Genomic DNA, 15,860 nt, shown 5'->3' on the forward strand with positions numbered 1-15,860 from the left:
GAGAAATAGATAGCACTGAAGACATGGAGGGTGCATGCCAGAACATAAGGGCTGGAGGAAATCGATGAGATTAGGAATGGTGAAACCATGCAGATTTTTGGATTTGTTAGTTGGTCAATTGAACCTTCTTTGCTGGCCCACTTTAAATTCATTCAGTTATCATACAGTCAATCTACTTGGCACAAAATCAATTCAAATCTCACCACGGCAGCTAGTGGGACAAAACAGCATAAAAAGTACAAGCACGTGAACACATGCAGCTGGCCAGTCTAACGACAGGCCCACTAAAATAAGACTTAAAAACTGCAGGAGCCATTTTAAAAAGAAAACATTTTGATATTGCTTATATTGGCCGCTCAATGGAATATATCGACCTGGGTCTCCATTTTCCAACTGGAAGGAACAAGAGTGATACAAATGACAACCTCAACACAATATCTGGCATTCATTTTGGGATCGCTCTTCTGTAAGTTACAAGGTAAAAGGGATGTGAACTAGGGTGATTTGAAAGCGCAACAGGACAGTTAAAAAAAAAGCTGCATTTCAAAAGTACAAAAGCAGTGCAATTGTGTACAATGTAAAGGATCAATACTGCCCTGCCACCAACTGACTTGCTTCAGAGTTTCAGCACTGTTTCTATAAAAGGACAGAGTGCGTACTCGGCACATCAGAGTGAGACCTTGCAGCTCAGGCAGCGCTTCAGTCTGAATTTACAACAGCTCCTGGGAGAGTCTTTTCTTTTTTAATGCTTATGACTTGAGTTGGTATCTTCCAACGTTCCAACACCAACATCATTTTGACAAGTAAGCGGAGATATTACAGCAGCTATTATTCATCAAGGGCAGAGCCAAAAAGGAATTTTCCACGGAATATGACCCACTTAGACTGTCAAGGCTGAGCTGAAATTTCGGTTTCTGGTTTTCTTTGTGGCCTTGAGAGAACAGGCAGTAAAATGTGTGCAGAACTGCAGGTGGAACGGCATTGTCACCAGGTGCCAGTAAACATGCTGTCTCTGCTTCTTTAGCAGCTCTGAGTCAGAATGCCTGCCTTTTGGTGTCTCAGCTCCCCCAGAGATGGCAGCACCCCTTTAATCTAGAGTGCTGTCGACAAATGCAAGGGCAGCTGCTGGGGTAATGCTATTCCCCACAAGCTTCATGGGGCATTTTCTTCAGCATAGCAATAAAAGTGAGCCACAGTCCACCCATACTTTAACAGCAACAACAATTTTCGACGAAGACGACTCTCAAAATAGAGTTGGGGCTGAGAAAAAGTTGTTCAGCCAAAGCCCATTCCAGTGATACATTAATTTACGCATCATACAATGCACTGTAATTGTACTTGACAAATCCTAATATTTTTGCCTTCAGTCCCTTACCTGGAAAAGTATTTCAAATTCTCAGGACTTTAAGCAAATATTTTTTTCTCGTGCAAGCTGTATTAAATGTACTTTTCAACCATGAATAATTCACGTTCTCTGCTCCTGGCTGATAGGTGTATGTTGAAGTAATATTCTAGGTTTATTGGATCTACGCCATTTAATTATTTTTATATACATTGCAGTCTTCTTCCCATAGCCTCCTCTTTATTGACAGTAAACCTCACACTTCTCTGATTTTCCCTCAAACCTTCACACATTTGGGTTAGTCTTTTTCTGGTTTTCCAGTAAATTACCACTAACTGCTGATCGCAACACAGCACAAATATTCTGTCATTTTGAGGGAGTCGAAGATTGAGCGACCAACCTTGTCCCCATATTCAAAAAGAGTGGTAGAGGCAAGCCCAACGATAACAGACCCAATAAAATCACCTCAGTAATTTTGAAAACAAGTTCAATCAACTGTCAGAAGTTAAGTGGAAAGATTTCCAAATGAAATAACCCAATGGCAACCAACAAAATTGGAAGGGGCAGATTTTGCCTGATCAACCTTAGGCAATTAAAAAAAATTGGATCCAGCGGAGGTTCCTCATCAGTAGTGATGAATGTATTTGTTTAACAAAAAAAGACAATTTACATTGTCAATTATTGAGTGATGTTAAGTCAAATAAGAGCTGATATTCCAAGTTGATAGTTGGGGAGAGCCATGCAACATAGTGCATCAGCAATTGGCTAAAAGGAAGGAGTTAGAAGACAGTCACGAGAGAATTGCAGACACGTACAAGGGAGGCCTTATTGAATAGGGTAGACAGTGGCAAAGTGGCAATGTCACTGGGCTAGTAATCCAGAGGGCCAGGCACATGCCATGGGATCATTGATTCAAATCCCACCATGGCAGCTAGTGGAATTTAAATTCAATTACTAAAATTCAATTGAAAACCAGTTTCAGTAATGTGCAATGAAACTACCAATTGCCGTAAAACCCCATCTGGGGAGTTCACTAATATCCTTTAGGTATGGAAATCTGCTGTCCATGCTCGGTTTACATGTGACTCCATAGAACCATAGAAAAGTTACAGCACAGAAGGAGGCCATTCGGCCCATCTTGTCCATGCCAGCCCAAGGACACCCAGGTGCCCTTTCTAATCCCACCTTCCTGCACCCGGCCCATAGCACAGCAATGCGGTTGACTTTTAACTGCCATCTGCAATTGCCCTGCAAGCCACTCAATTGTATTAACAGAAAACTGAAATGTCTCTGACTCCTCCATCACCATCCCTGGGTATGTCCTGTCCCATGGCAGGACAGACAAACATACAAATTAGGAGTAGGAAACTCAGCCTTCAAGCCTGCTCTGACATTCAATAAGATCACGGCTGATCTAATTTTAACCTCAACTCCACATTCCTGCCTACCCCGATAACCTTTCACCCTTGCTTATCAAGAGTCTATCCACCTCTGCCTTAAAGATATTCAAAGACTCTGTCTCAACCATCTTTTGAGGAAGAGAATTCCAAAGACACTCAACCCTCGGAAAAAAGTTCTCATTATTTTTGTCCTAAATGGGTGACCCCTTATCTTTAAACAGTGACCCCTAGATTTAGATTCTCCCACAAGAGGAAGCATCCTTTCCACATCCACCCTGTCAAGTCCTCTCAGGATCTTATATGTTTCAATCAAGTTGTCTCTTACTCTTCTAAACTCCAGTGGATACAAGCCTAACCTGTCCAGCCTTTCCTCATAAGACAGCCCACCCACTCCAGGTATTAGTCTAGTAAACTTTCCTTAAATAAAGAGGCTAAAACTTCTTTTTCATTCATTCATGGGATGTGGACGGCACTGGGACAGCATTTATTGCCCATCCCTAATTGTTCAGAGGCGTTTATGAGTCAACCACATTGCTGTGGGCCAGACCAGGTAAGAATGGCAGGCTTCCTTCCCTAAAGGACATGAATGAACCAGATGGGGTTTTATGACAGTTGTGGTCATCATCAGACTTTTAATTCAAGATATTTAGTGAATTCAAATTCCGCCAGCTGAGATTTGAACCTGGGTACCCAGAGCATTACCCTGGGTCTCTGGATTACTAGTCCAGTGACAATACCATATGCCACCACCTCTCCTCAATACTTTACACACTGCTCCAGATGTGGCCTCATCAATGCCCTGTATAACTGAAGCATAACCTCCCTACTCTTGCATTCAATTCCCCTCACAATGAAAGATAACATTTTATTAGCTTTACTAGTTACTTGCTGCACCTGCATTCTAACCTTTTACAATTCATGCACTAAGACACCCAGATCCCTCTATATCTCAGAGCTCTGCAATCTCCCACCATTTAGGTAATATGCTTCATCCTGCCAAAATAGGCAACCTCATTTCCCCACATTATACCCCATTTGCCAGATCTCTGCCCACTCACCTAATCTATCTTTTTCCTTTTGTAGCCTCCTTATGTCTTCTTCACAACTTACTTTCCTACCTATCTTTGTGTCAGCAGCAAATTTAGCAACCATACCTTCGATTCCTTCATCAAAATCATTTATATAAATTGTAAAAAATTGAGGCCCCAGGACTGGTCCCTGTAGCACACCACTCGTCACATCCTACTAACCAGAAAATGACCCATTTATGCCTAAAGTAAAGTCCCGTCTTTTGTGACTTGTTCACGTTTTCACCTGCCCGTGCTTTGTACACCGCATCGTCCATTGCATGAGCAATGTTCGCTCATCCACGTTTTCTTCTCCCTCTCTCCTCTTTGCCCAGGGAGATGATAGCCATGATGGAATAGAGACTGGAATGGTTGCAGCTGAAGTGCATCCCAAATGAAGGGATTAGCCTGGAAATGTCCAAAACTTGCAGTCCAGAGCTGCAATAACGGCTCTGTTCAGTTTTGAAATCTTCACCGGTGTATTGTTCACAGTATTGTCTGTCATATACAGGTACTGCACCACAATTTGCTGCAGAGTAACTACCCAAACCAATGCTGCCCTCACATAGCTGCAACCTATCTAATTGAGTCCCATTGAAAAGCATGTTCATCACTCGTGATTTCCCTGTTTGTGAGGTTTTGTGGGAACATAACCTTTGCGAACGGCAGGACTTTACTCTGTTTCCTGTTAGCTAGCCAAACTTCTTTCCATGCCAATTTGTTATCCCCAAAACATGAGCTTTTATTTTCCACAATAACCTTTGATGTGGCACCTTATCAAATGCCTTCTGGAAATCTAAGTGCAGTACATCCACCAGTTCCCCATTATCCATAGCATATTCTTCTTCAAAGAAGTCCAATAAATTAGTTAAACATTATTTCCCTTTCACAAAACCATGTTGACTCTGCCTGATTACCTTGAATTTATCCAAGTGTCCAGCTCTCACGTCTTTAACGATAGGTTCTAAGATTTTCCCTATAACAAACGTTAAGCTAACTGGCCCATAGTTTCCTACTTTCCGTCTCCCTCCCTTTTTGAATAAAGGAGTTACATTAGCTATTTTTTAATCTAATGGAACCTTCCCCGAAGCTAGTGAATTTTGGAAAATTAAAACCAACACATTAACTATCTCACTAGCCACTTCTTTTAAGGCCCTAGGATGAAACCCACCAGGAACTGGGAACTTAGCAAATTGTTGGAACTGTGGGTTGACAAGTACCACTTCCCTGGTGATTGGAATTTTCACGAGTTCCTCCCTCCCTTCCAATTCCTACTTTACAGTTATTTCTGGGATGTTACTTGCATACTCTATAGTGAAGACTTATGCAAAACATCGGTTCAGTTCATCTACCATCTCATTTCCCATTATTAATTACCCAGGCTCACTTTCTATAAGTTCAACGGTGACTTTGTTAACTCTTTTTTAATTATCTATAGAAACTCTTACTATGTTTTCATATTTCTAGCTAGCTTTCTCCTGTACTCTAATTTTTCCCTCATTAATCATTCTTTGCTGTTTTTTATATTCTGTCCAATCTTCTGACCTGTCATGCATCTTTGCACAATTATATGCTTTTTTCTTTAAGTTTGATACTATCTTTAACTTTTTTAGTCAACCAGGGATGGTGGGTCCTCCCCTTGGAATTTCTTTTTCTCGTTGGATCGTACCTATTCTGTGTATTCTGAAATATCCCCTTAAATGTGCGCCACTGAGAGTAAAAATTGCAGGGGCACTGGCCATAATCTTTCAGTCTTCCCCGGACTCAGGGGAGGTGCCAGAGGACTGGAGAATTGCAAATATTACATCCTTGTTCAAAAAAGGTTGTAAGGATAAGCCCAGCAATTACAGGCCAGTCAGTTTAACTTCAGTGGTGGGCAAGATTCTAGAAACAATTATAAATTAGTAGTCACATGGAAAAATATGGGTTGATAAGGAAGAGCCAACATGGATTTCTAAAGGTGAAATTGTGTTTAACTAACTTGCTGGAGGTCTTTGAAGAGATAACAGAAAAGGTCGATGAGGGTAATGCTGTTGATGTGGTGTACATGGACTTTGAAAAAGCATTTGATACAGTGCCACACAAAATACTTGAGAGAAAAGTTATTGCTTATGGAAGAAAAGGGATAGTAGCAACATGGACATAAAATTGACTGAACAATAAGAAGCAGGGAGTAATGGTCAATGGATATTTTTTGGGCTGAAGGAAGGTTTGTAGTGGAGTTCCCCAGGCATTGGTATTGGGGCCCATGCTTTTCCTGATATATTATTAATGATCTAGATCTTGGTATGCAAGGGACAATTTCAAAGTTTGCAGATGATACAAAGCTTGGGAGTGTTGTGAATTGCGAGGAGGACTGTGTGGAACTTCAAGAGGACATAGACAATTTGGTGGAGTGGGCAGTTAGGTGGCAGATGAAGTTCAATGCGGAGATGTGTGAGGTGATGCATTTTGGTAGGAAGAACATGGAGACACAATATAAAATAAGGGGTGGAATTCTGAAGGGAGTGCAGGAGCAGAAAGAAATGGGTGCATATGTGCAAAGATCATTGAAGGTGGCAGGACAGGTGGAGAGAGCAGTTAATAAAGCATATAGTATCCTGGGCTTTATTAATAGGGGCATAGATTTCAAGAGCAGGGAGGTTAGACCCTTGTAGATCTCAGTTGAAATATTGTGTACAATTCTGGGCACCATATTATAGGAAGGATGTGAACACACTGGAGAGAGTGCAGAAGAGGTTTACAAGAATGGTTCCAGGGATGAGAAACTTCAGCTATGAGGATAGATTGGAGAAGTTGAGACTGTTTTCCTTGGAGAGGGGAAGACTGAGAGGAGACTTGATAGAAGTTTTCAAAATCATGAGAAGGCTGGACAGAGTAGAGAGGGAGAAGCTGTTCCCACTCGTAAAAGGATCAAAAACAAGAGGGCACAGATTTAAAGTGATTTGCAAAAGAAGGAAATGTGACATGAGAAAAATCTTTTTCACACAACAGGTGGTTGAGGTCTGGAACGCTCTGACTGCCTGGAAGTGTGGTGGACACAGATTCAATTGAGGCATTCAAGAGGGCATTAGATGATTATTTGAATAGAAACAAGGTGCAGGGGTATTGGGAAAAGACAGGGCAATAGCACTAGGTCATAATGCTCATTTGGAGAGCCTATGCAGACACGATGGGCTGAATGGCCTCCTTCTGTGCCGTTAAGATTTTGTGATTCTGCATCACTATTGACCTATCCCTTAACCTAATTTGCTAGTTCACTTTAGCTAGCTGTGCTTTCATGCCCTCATAATTGCCCTTATTTAACTTTAAAATACTAGTCTTAGACGCACTCTTTCCTTCTTCAAGCTGAATGTAAAATTCAATCATAGGTACCTTAAAGTCGTTTATTAATCCTATCTCGTTGCACAACACCAGGTTTAGTATAGCCTGCTCCCTGGTTGGCTCCATAATGTGATCTATTAAATTATCCCGAAAATATTCTATGAATTAGTCATCTACACTACCTTGGCCAATCTGATGTATCCAGTCTATATGTAGATTAAGATCTCCATGATAATCACTGTACCTTTCTGAAGGAGCTCCCACTATTTCTTCTTTGATACCCCATCCTACCATTTGATTACTGTTAGGGGGCCTGTACACCACTCCCACTAAGTGACTTCATGCCTTCATCATTGCCTATCTCTACCCAAACCACTTCTAAATCCTGGTTTCCTGAACTTAGGTCATCCTTCTCCATTGTGCTAATGGCATCTTTAATTAACAGAGCCACCCCCCTCCACCTTTTCCCAACTTCCTTTCCTTCCTAAATGTCACATACCCTTCAATGTTCAGATCCCAATCTATGCCATCCTGCAGCCATGTTTCTGTAATAGCTATTAGATCGTACTTATTTATCTCTATTCGCACCATCAGTTCATCTGTTTCGTTTTGAATGCTACTTGCATTCAGATACAAAGCCTTTAGTTTTGTCCTTTTCTTTATATAACCTCTAACCTGATCTCAGCAGTTCTAGCAACATCTGGGGAGAGAGAAACAGAGTTAACGTTTCGAGTCCATATGATCCTTCTTCAGAGCTGAAGAGAAGTGGAAATGTGATGAAATTTATACTGTTTAGTGGGGGGAGCAGTTGGAACTGGATAGAAGGCCAGCGATAGGTGGGGACAAAGGCTGACCTCATCTCCTCCAGAGATCTTCCCTTCACAGCTTCCAACCTCAGTCTCTCAACCACAGACAGCTCGCTTCTACCTCCTTCCCAAAATCCACAAACAAGACTGTCCTGGTAGACCAATCATGTCAGCCTGTTCCTGTCCCAAGGAATTCATTTCTTCCTATCTTGACTCCGTTCTCTCTCCCCTTGTCCAGTCTCTTCCCACCTACATCTGCGATTCCTCTGATGCCCTATATCATATCAACAATATCCAGTTCCCTGGCCGTAACCGCCTCCTCTTCACCATGGACGTCCAATCCCTCTACACCTCCATCCCCCACCGGGATGGTCTGAGAACTCTCCGCTTCTTCCTTGAACAGAGGCCCGAACAATCCCCATCCACCACCACACTCCTCTGCCTGACTGAACTTGTTCTCTCACTGAACAATTTCTCCTTAAACTTTTCTCACTTCCTCTAAATAAAAGATGTGGCTATGAGTACCCGCATGGGCCCCAGTTATGCCTTTTATGGGGTATGCGGAACATTCCTTGTTCCAGTCCTACTCCGGCCCCCTCCCACAACTCTTTATTCGATACATCAATGACTGTTTCGGTGCCGCCTCATGCTCTCGTCTGGACATGGAAAAATTTATCAATTTTGCTTCCAATTTCCATCCCTCCATCACCTTCACATGGTCCATCTCCGACACTTCCCTTCCTTGAGCTCTGTGTCTCCATTTCTGCTGATAGACTGTCCACCAATATACAATACAAGCCCACCGACTCCCACAGCTACTTTTGACTACAGCTCCTCACACCCTGCTTCCTGTAAGGACTCCTTCCCATTCTCTCTGTTCCTTTGCCTCCGCCGCATCTGTTGCGATGATGCCACTTTCCGACGCTTCTGACATGTCTTCCTTCACTTAGGTTTCCCACCCACGGTGGTTGACAGGGTCCTCAGCCGTGTCTGACCCATCTCCTGCGCCTCTGCCCTCACACCTTCCCCTCCCTCCCAGAACCATGACAAGGTCCCCCTTGTCCTCACTTTTCACCCCACCAGTCTCAGCATTCAAAGGATCATCCTCCGTCATTTCCGCCAACTCCAGCATGATGTCACCACCAAACACATCTTCCCCTCATCCCTCCTGTCGGCATTCTGCAGGGATCATTCCCTCCGGGACACCCTGGTCCACCCCTCCATCACCCCCAACACCTCATCCCCCTCCCACAGCACCTTCACACGCAATCACAGAAGGTGCAACACCTGCCTCTTTACCTCCTCCCTCCTCACCGTCCAAGGCCCAAACACTCCTTTCAGGTGAAGCAGCATTTCACTTGCACCTCCTTCAACTTGGTCTTCTGCATTCGCTGCTCTCAATGTGGTCTTCTCTACATTAGAGAGACGAAACGCAGACTGGGTGACCGCTTTGCAGAAGACCTCCAGTCTGTCTGCATGCATGACCAAGACTTCCCAGTTGCTTGCCATTTCAACGCACCATCCTGCTCTCACGCCCACATGTCTGTCCTTGGCTTGCTGCAATGTTCCAGTGAAGCCCAGCACAAACTGGTGGGACAGCACCTCATCTTCCGACTATGCACTTTACAGCCTTCTGGACTTAACACTGAGTTCAACAACTGCAGACCATGAACACTCCTCCATCCTCACCTTTTTTTAATCCCCTTTTTTCTACATTCATTTTTATTTTTTATCCACATATTTCTTACACATTTATCCGTGGTTCTAACCCCATTTCTATCCTTTTTTCTCCCCGCCACCGCCCCTCCCCATCTCCTACAGGGCCATCTGTTACTTGTTCCACGTTGTTCTTTCACACAATGCTACCCTTATTCTGCTATTATCACATTCTGCTTTCTTACCTTTATGCCACTAATAGCACCTTTTTTAGCACTAACCACTACCATTAACACTCTCTTTGTCCTTTAGTTCATGACATCTTTGTCAATCTCTCCTTTGTCCTCACCTATCGTTGGTCTTCTATCCAGCTCCACCTGCCCCCGCCCCCAAACAGTATAAATTTCATCACAGTTCCACTTCTCTCCAGCTGAGGAAGGGTCAGACAGACTCGAAACGTTAACTCTGTTTTTCTCTCCACAGATGCTGCCAGACCTGCTGAGTTTTTCCAGCATTTTCTGTTTTTGTTTCAGATTTCCAGCATCCGCAGTATTTTGCTTTTACTCTAGCCTTATCTGTTGAGTTAGTCTTAGATTTGTACTCTCTGTCCCTTCCTGTCACAGTCTGTCTATCATTTCCCATATTAATGCCTTTCTCTCTTACCCTTGTCTCTGTTCTTTGATTGACAACATCTTCCCGCATTTGATCCCTTGCCCCCACTATTTAGTTTAAAACCCTCTCTACTTCTATAGTTAGGAGGTTCACAAGAACACCAGTCCCAGCACGGTTCAGGTGTAGACCATCCCAACGGTACAGCCCCCACTTTCCCCAGTACGGTGCCAATGCCCCACAAGCTGAAACACACTTCTCCCACACCAGTCTTTAAGCCACACATTCATCTCTCTAAACTTTTTTCGTCCTATGCCAATTTGCACCTGGCTCTGGTCATAATCCAGAGATTATCTTTGAGGTTCTGCTTCTTAACTTGGTGCCTAGCTCCTCATACTGACTATGCAGAACCTCTTTCCTTGTCCTGCCTATGCTGTTGGTACCTACATGGACCATGGCTACTGGATCCTCCCCCTCCCACTGCAAGTTCCTCTCCAGCCCCGAACAAACCCTGAACAGATATCCCAAACTCTGGTACCGGGCAGGCAACTCAGCTTTCTGGGCTCTCACTCTTTGCTGCAGAGAACAATGTCAATCCCCCTCATTATATTCTCCCCTAGTACCACTACATTCCTTTTTGCTCCCTCAGCTTGAAAGGCTTCCTGTACCATGGTGCCATGACCATTCTGCTCATCCACCCTGCAGACCTCGCTTCTGTCCACACACGTTGCAAGTACCTCAAACCTCTTTGACAATTGCAAAATCCGAGTCTCCTTCACTCCTCACTCATGGTCACACCCTCCAGTCCCTCACCGCTGACTAAAGCAGATGATCGCATTCTAAGAGATGTGACCATCTCCTGGAACAAAGCGTCCAAATATTTCTTCCCCTCCCTTATGTTGCGCAGTGTCTGCAGTTTGGCTTCCAGATCAATAATCCTGATCCGGAATTCTTCTAGCTGCTTACCTTTTCCGCAGATGTTTGTGCTCTGGATCGCCTTGGTAGCCAAAAGCTCCCACATTCCACAGCAGCAACATAACACCTGTCCTGCCATTGTTACTTATGTTATTTAGTTAATTTAATTTAATTACTTTCGTAATTAACTCAGAATATTTTTTGTATTACAATTTACTTTACTTATTAAATGCTGGGACTACTTACTACTAAAAGTTACAAGTTTCTTATTTACACAGATACACGTTTTAGGTATGTATTTTAATTATTTTATTTATTATATTTTAAAGTTTTAGTTCGTTTTATTTATAGATCTACCTTAACTCCAGTGTCCTAAGCTAGCTATCTGTACACTGTCCTTTACACCAAGCACTTACCGGCCAATCAATTTACTAGCGTCCTGTGATGTTACAGCTGTTTTTTTCACCCAGTTTCTTCAGCAGCTGAAATGGTCGCACTCCTGAATCCCTCCTCGCTGATTTTAAACAGGTCCAGCAGAAGTGGCATCACAGTGGTATATGGTTAGGAGGGAGTTGCCCTGGGGGTCCTCAACATTGACTCAGACCCCATGAAGTAACATGGCATCAGATGAAACATGGGCAAAGAAACCTCCTGCTGCTTACCATCTACCGCCATCACCCCACCCCACCCCACCCCACCCCCCACCGATGAATCAGTGCTCCTCCATGTTGAACACCACCTGGAGGAAGCACCGAGTGTGGCAAATCCACAGAATGTACTCTGGGTGAGAGACTTCAATGTCCATCACCAAGAGTGGCTCATAGCATCACTACTGATTGAGCTTGCCGAGTCTTAAAGGACATAGCTACTAGACTGGGTCTGTCCACCAAACCTTTGCCTCACCAATCTATCGGTCACAGATGCATCTGTCCATGACCGTATAGGTAGGAGTGACCACTGCACAGTCCTTGTGAAGATGAAGTTCCATCTTCGTACTGAGTAAATCCCTCCATTCTGTTGTGCGGCATTACTACCGCATGAAGTGGGATTGATTCAGAACAGATCCAGCTGCTCAAAAATGGGCATGCATGAGATGTATGGGCCATCAGCAGCAGAATTGTATTCAACCACAATCTGTAACCTCATGGCCCAGCATCTCTCTCACTCTATCATTACCATCCAGCCAAGGGATTAACCCTGGTTCAATGAAGAGTACAGGCGGGCATTCCAGGAGCAGACCAGACATACTTAGAAGTGAGGTGTCAACCTGGTGAAGCCAAAACACAGGGCTACTCGCATGCCAAACATCAAAAGCAGCATCCAATCGACAGACCTAAGTGATCCCACAACCAACAGATCAGATCTAAGCTCTGCAGTCATCCAGTCATGAATGGTGGACGATTAAACAACTAACAGGAGATGAAGGCTCCTCAGTACATCAGTGCAACAGGCAGGATTGAAGCATTTTCAACCAACGTCAGCCAGAAGTACTGATCAGGTGACCCATCTCAGCTTCCTCCCGAGGTCCTTGGTGTCACAGATGCCAGTCTTCAGCCAATCCAATTCACTCAACGTGATATCAAGAAACAGCTGAAGGCACTGGATACTGCGAAGGCTATGGGCCCTGACAACATCGCTGCAATAGTATTGAAGACTTGTGCTCCAAAACTCTCTGCCATAGCCAAGCTGCTCCAGTACAACTACAACACTGGTATCTACCCGACAATGTGGAAAATCGCCTAGTTTGGCCAATTACCGTCCCATCAACCTTCGCTATTCATCAATGGAAGGTATCGTCAATAGTGCTATCAAGCTACACTTACTCAGTAATAACCTGCTCATTGATACTCAGATGGCCAGGGTCACTCAGTCTCTGACCTCATTACAACCTTGGTCCAAACATGTATAAAAGAACTGAACTCCCGAGGTGAGGTGAGAGTGACTGCCCTTGATATCAAGGCAGCATTTGAACGAGTGGCATCAAGAAGCCTTAGCTAAACTGGAGTCAATGGGAATCAGGGGGAAAACACTCCACTGGTTGGGGTCATACCTAGCACAAAGGAAAATAGTTGTGGTTGTTGGAGGTCAATTATCTCAGTCCCACTCCATTGCATCAGGAGCTCATCAGGGTAGTATCCTAGGCACAACTATCTTCAACTACAGTGACCTTCTCTCCATCACAAGGTCAGAAGTGGGATGTTCACTGATGATTGCACAATGTTCAGTACTCCTCAGATAATGAAGCAGTCCACATCCATAAGCAGCAAGTTCAGGCTTGGGCTGACAAGTGGCAAGTAACATTCGCACCACACAAGTGACAGGCAATGACCATCAACGACAGAGAATTCAACCATCTCCCCATGACATTCAATTGCATTACCATAACTGAATCCCCCACTATCAACATCCTGGGGGGTCACCATTGATCAGGAACTGAACTGGACCAGCCATATAAATACTGTGGTTACAAGAGCAGGTTAGGGACTAGGAATTTGGAGGCGAATAACTCACCTGATCCCCAAAGCCTGCCACTAGCTACAAGGCACAGGTCAGGTGTGTGATGAATACCGTCCACTTGCCTGGGTGTGCATCTCCAACAACACTCAAAGTGCACGACATCATCCAGGACAGAGCAGCCTGCTTGATCAGCAACCCATTCACCACCTTAAACATTCAGTTCCTCCACCACTGACGCACAGTGTATACCATCTACAGTAAATCACAGGGGATCCTTCGACAGTATCTCCCAAACCCGAGACCTCTACCACCTAGATGGACAAGGGCAGCTGATACACGGGAACACTGCCATTTGCAAGTTCCCTTCCAGCCCACATACCTTCCTGACTTGGAACTATATCACTGTTCCTTCACTGTTGCTGGATCAAAACCCTGGATCTCCCTCTCTAGCAGCACTGTGGGTGTACCCACACCTGATGAACTGTAGTGGTTCTGGAAGGCAGCTCAACACCACCTTCTCAAGGGCAAGTAGGGATGGGCAACAAATGCTAGCCTTACCAATGATGTCCACATCCCATGAACAAATTTTAAAAAATGTGTTGCATTTGGGGGTCATTGGTACAGCATAAGGGAACAATCCATAGAGGCAGTGCAGGGAAAAGCGATAGGGCTGGCCCTTGACGTCAAAGGCATAGGTTATGAGGAACAGCTTGCTATATCAGGGCTCTTCAGGCTCAAAATCAGACTTACAGCATAACCTCAGCTATACAAGATACATGACCAGAAGGTAAAACCCAAGACAATACTTTTAGATACAAGCAGAACAAGGAGACACAGGTCTCATGAGAGGCATTTATAGGACAGGTACCAGTCGGATCTTTTTTAAACGGAGGGCAATCAATGGAAAGATTGTCAACGGACAAGGCCGCAAGCCTGGTCTCAGAAACTGAATCATAAGTAGCATTATCCTCTTGTCAGAGCTTCAAGTAAATGTTAAATTAAAATCAGCAAAGTGGCAGATGGAGTATAATGTAGGCAAGTGTGAAGTTAGTCACATTGGTAGTAAGAATAGAAAACAATTTTTTAAAAAGCATGAAACTTCTGATGGTGATATTCCTACAGACTTGGATGTAGTCATACAAGGCTAGCATGTATGTAGAGCAAGCAATAAAGACAGCAAATGACATTTGGCCTTTATTACAAGGGATCTTGTAAGAACAAGGAAGTCTTTCTACAATTGTATAGGGGTTCAGTGAGCCAACACCTGGAGTACTGTGCAGAGTTTTGGTCTCCACATCCAGGAAGGATATATTTACATTGGAGGTGGTAGAACGAAGGTTTGCTAGATTAGCTTCCGGATGAGGTTGTCCTATGATGAGAGGCTGAGTAAATTGGATGTACTCTCTGGAGTTTAGAAGAACGATTCATTGAAACAAAGGATTCTGAAGGGGCTTGACAAGGTAGAAACTGAGAGGATAGGGAATCCAGAGCACTAGGGCACACTCTCAGAATGAGGGGCTAATCATTTCGGACTGAGATGAGGAGAAGTTTCTTCCCTCAAAGGGTTGAGAATCTTTGGAATTCCCTACCCGAGAGGGTTAAAGATGCTCCATTGTTGAGTTTATTCAAGAGATTTTTGATCGCTCAGGGAATCAAGGGATATAAAGAGAGGGAGAAAAAGTGGAGTTGAGGCAGAAGTTAAGCCATGATTGTATTGAATGGCAGAGCAGGCTTGAGGGGTCTTATAGTCTACTGCTGTTCCTATTTCTCATGTGCTTATTTTAACTATTCATCTCCATTCAATGGTGGTGTAATTGTGCTGATGAAAGAAAGCTTTCATTCACTCCAATTCTTCCATTAAATGTCTCTCATTTTATTAGTGGTTTAAAATGCTGGAGTTAGGGTTGTAGGCAATGCTCAACTACTACAAACAGGTATAGATGCATTAAGAGATTGGCCTTTGGCAAATGTTGTTTAACTTAAAAATGTAGTGTTATGGAGACCAATTACTCCAATTGGATAGGTTAAAGGAAGAGGAGTCACGCTTACAATTTATGTATTGGGTTAGGTATTCGGCAGTTCTTCTCTTCCCAAAGAAGAATGAACCAGTGGGAGGGGAAGCTGGCTTGTGTGGTGAATGCTGATTTACTGTATTCCTTCAATAAAGAGCTGAACCAGTTTCTGCCTGGGGCAGAGATCAGCTCATGCTAAAAGTACGCATCATTTAATCATGTAATATCAGGGCCACCTTGGCAATATGGACTAGTTTTGATTGGCTAAACAA

General features: G+C 43.8%; 1 protein-coding gene across 4 annotated transcripts in view; it reads right to left on the reverse strand.

Moving 5' to 3' along the window:
* Positions 1-15,860, reverse strand: part of rev3l (REV3 like, DNA directed polymerase zeta catalytic subunit) — a 221,119-nt gene that overhangs the window by 10,774 nt on the left and 194,485 nt on the right. The gene's annotated exons all lie outside the window — the stretch shown is intronic.

This window comes from Cetorhinus maximus, chromosome 5, assembly GCF_964194155.1.
Source record: "Cetorhinus maximus chromosome 5, sCetMax3.hap1.1, whole genome shotgun sequence".
In the NCBI taxonomy this organism is placed as follows: Eukaryota; Metazoa; Chordata; class Chondrichthyes; order Lamniformes; family Cetorhinidae; genus Cetorhinus; species Cetorhinus maximus.